This window comes from Apium graveolens, chromosome 2 (genome assembly GCF_009905375.1).
Source record: "Apium graveolens cultivar Ventura chromosome 2, ASM990537v1, whole genome shotgun sequence".
In the NCBI taxonomy this organism is placed as follows: Eukaryota; Viridiplantae; Streptophyta; class Magnoliopsida; order Apiales; family Apiaceae; genus Apium; species Apium graveolens.
The window spans coordinates 14760480-14764041 of record NC_133648.1 but is presented as its reverse complement, the minus strand read 5'-3'; the positions used below and the strand labels follow the sequence as shown (position 1 = coordinate 14764041).

The 3562-nt window shown below is 40.4% G+C and overlaps 1 non-coding gene across 1 annotated transcript; it reads right to left on the bottom strand.

Annotated features, from left to right (window-relative positions):
- Window positions 1-1074: 1074 nt before the first annotated feature.
- On the bottom strand, window positions 1075-1181 carry LOC141710371 (small nucleolar RNA R71). Its single transcript, XR_012570896.1, has one exon. It is a non-coding gene; the product is annotated as a small nucleolar RNA R71 (small nucleolar RNA).
- Between the last annotated feature and the right edge of the window lie 2381 nt (window positions 1182-3562).

Genomic DNA, 3562 nt, shown 5'->3' with positions numbered 1-3562 from the left:
GGATTATTCTTTAGTAATTTATTATATCTTTATTTTATGCGATAAAATGTTAGATTAATAAATGTCCTTGGAATATGATATGTAAATATATATCTCTAAGTACGTGACATAGAAATGAAATTATGAGAATAGTATTATTATTCCTAAAGGAGCAGTTTTTGACTTTTCTCCAAACTTTGTATACGTGTATCTTACTATTACATGAATGTCATTTCCATCTTGTATTTAGTATATGATTCTTTTTGTTTATTATGCTAGGTGAACACACAACATATTAGTTAGCAGCAAAAGAATTTTGAAACGCTGGTGGTTGCTTGGAGTCGAGGAGTCATAGGCGATGCTGAGAAGCCAATTGTTATTAGTGGCCCTTCTGGTGTGGGCAAAGGAACATTAATAAATAAACTAATGAAGGAATTTCCACCCATGTTTTGGATTCTCAGTGAGCTACACAACCCGTGCACCAAGGGAAGGGGAAAAGAATGGAGTCCATTATCATTTCACTGAGCGCGATGTTATAGAGCAGGATATAAAGGACGAAAAGTTCCTTGGTCTCGTAAGAAAACTCTGGATAAAGTCGAGGAAGAAGTTGTAGTGGTTCGAATGGAGATTTTTGAGGATGAAGAGAAGGTAGAAGAAGAAGAGAAAGTTGAGGAACCAGTTTTAGTAGTGATGGGGAATCAAGAAGAAATTCCTAATGCTTTGATGGCCTATTCTCAGCCTAAGATCAATGACATTCAATCAAGCATTATTAGGCCAGCCATCTCGGCTAAGATTTTTGAGATCAAGTCAAGCACGATTCAGATGATACAGAACTCAGTTCAGTTTGGGGGTTCTCCTACTGAAGACCCCAACATGCACATCAGGGATTTCATTGAGATCTGTGACACTTTTAAGTTAAATGGTGTAACTGAAGACGCTATCAAGCTATGACTCTTCCCATTCTCTTTGAGGGATAAAGCTCTGAGGGATAAAGCAAAGTGTTGGTTACATTCTCTACCACCGGGGTCTATCACCATATGGGAGGATCTTGCTCTAAAGTTTCTCACTAAATTCTTCCCTATGGCGAAGACTGCTGCAATCAGGAATGCTCTTACTCAGTTTGCTCAGCAAACTGGTGAATCTCTGTGTGAGGCTTGGGATTGATATAAGGCGATACTAAGGAAGTGCCCACATGACGGCATGCCTTATTGGATTATTATAAACTATTTCTACAATGGACTGGGTACTACTTCTAGACCCATGCTCGATGCAGCATCAGGAGGAGCCTTGTGGGCTAAGAGCTACAATGAAGCTTATGGATTGATTGAACTGATGGCTACTAATGAATACCAGAATCCTTCTCAGAAACTAACTCAGGGAAAAGTAGTAGGAATTCTGAAGTTCGATGGAGCAACTGCTATAGCTGCCCAACTTAAGGCTTTGACGATGAAGGTGACACTTTGACTAATTATGGAATTAATCAAATCACTAGTGTCTGTGAACTTTATGCTGGTGCCCATGAGATTGATCAGTGTGCATCTTTCAGTGATCGGAGTAACCTGTGCCAACCACTTATCATCCCAACAACCGCAATCATCCTAATTTCAGCTGGAGCAACGCTCAGAATGCGGTTCAACAACCTTATCAGCAGTACCCAGCTAAGAAGTACAACCCCCTGGTTTTCAGCAACCGCAATATGCACCAAGGCAACAACTTTAGCTGCAACAAGTTGATGAAAAATCTAAATTAGAGGAGTTGAAGCTTATGTGAAAAAGTCAAGATGTTTCTATCAAGACTTTTGAGAATCAAATTGGACAAATTGTCAATGCCTTGTTAAATCATCAAACGGGTACACTACCTAGTGACACTAAAGTGCCAGGAATGAGGGAGGCTAATGAGCAGGTGAAGGCAATCACTTTGAGGTCTGGAAAGGTTGCGAATCCTGAACAAACTTAAGCTTCGACTAAAGAAGTTGGGGATAAAGAAGAAGTAGAGCGCATGAAGCAGAAGTGGAACCAAGGAAGACTACTATTGAGCATACTCCTTCTGAGGGTAATACAGGGGAGAAACAGATCTATCCTCCACCGCCTTTTCCTAAGCGGCTGCAGAAGAAAAATCTGGATAAGCAATTTGAGAAGTTTCTAGAAGTGTTCAAGAAACTTCATATCAATATACCTTTCGCTGAGGCTCTTGAGCAGATGCCTAGTTAGGAAAATTTTATGATAGGTATTCTCTTTCGGAAGGTGAAGCTAGATGATATAGAGACTGTCGCTCTCACAGGGAAACGCAGTACTATGTTGCAACAGAAGTTGCTTCCGAAGCTTAAAGATCCAGGAAGCGTAACTAGTGTTTTTTGACATATGCATATGTGACTTGAGAGCTAGCATCAATCTGATGCCTTTTTCAATCTTCAAGAAGTTGAACTTGCGTGATCTAAAACCGACTTAAATGACTTTGTAGTTGGCCGACCGTTCTATTACATATCCGCGAGGTATTGTGGAGGATGTCTTGGTCAAGGTTGATAAACTCATCTTCCTGGTGATTTCATAATTATTGATTTCGAGGAGGATAAGAAGATTCCCATAATTGTGGGAAGATCTGTCTTGGCGACTGGCCGAACCTTGATAGATGTGCAAAAGGGTGAGCTTACAATGCGAGTGTTCAATGCTATGAAATTTCCTACGGAAAATGAGGAGTGCTTAAAAGCGGAGCTAGTCGATTCTGTGGTTACTTCAGAACTTGATCAATTTCTAAGGTCTGATGCCTTAGAGAAGGCCTTATTGGGGAATTCAGATAGTGAGGATGATGAAGGTGAAGAGAAATTGCTATATCTGAATGCTTCTCCACGGAAGAGAAAGATTGTTATGCCTTTTGAATCTCTTGGAATGGAGGAATTGAACCAAGCTCCTAAACGCCTCAAGCATCTATTGAGGAAGCTCCCACTCTTGAGCTTAAGCCTTTACCTGAGCATTTGAGGTATTCGTTTTTAGGTGATACATCTACTTTTCCTGTGATTATTGCATCTGACCATTTAGGTAGCGACGAGGAGAAGCTTTTGAGGATTCTAAGAGAGTTCAAATCGGAAATTGGATGGACTATAGTAGATATTAAGGAAATCAACCCTTCTTATTGCATGCATAAAATTCTGCTAGAAGAAGGTAGCAAGCCTACGGTGGAGCAGTAAAGAAGACTTAATCCGATCTTGAAGGAAGTAGGGAAGAAGGAAATTCTTAAGTGGATGGATGCAGGGATTATTTATGCCATTTCTGACAGTTCTTGGGTGAGTCCAGTTTAGTGTGTACCATAGAAGGGAGGTATCACAGTTGTTGCTAATGAGAAGAATGAGCTCATTCCTACTCGAACAGTTATGTGATGGAGAGTTTGTACGGACTATAGGAAGCTAAACAAGGCCACTAGGAAGGATCACTTTCCTCTATATTTCATTGACTAGATGCTCGACAGGTTGGCTGGTCATGAGTACTACTGTCTTCTGGATGGCTATTCGTGTTATAATCAGATTCGTATCGCTCCAGAAGATCAGGAGAAGACTACCTTCACTTGTCCATTTTGTACTTTCACCTTT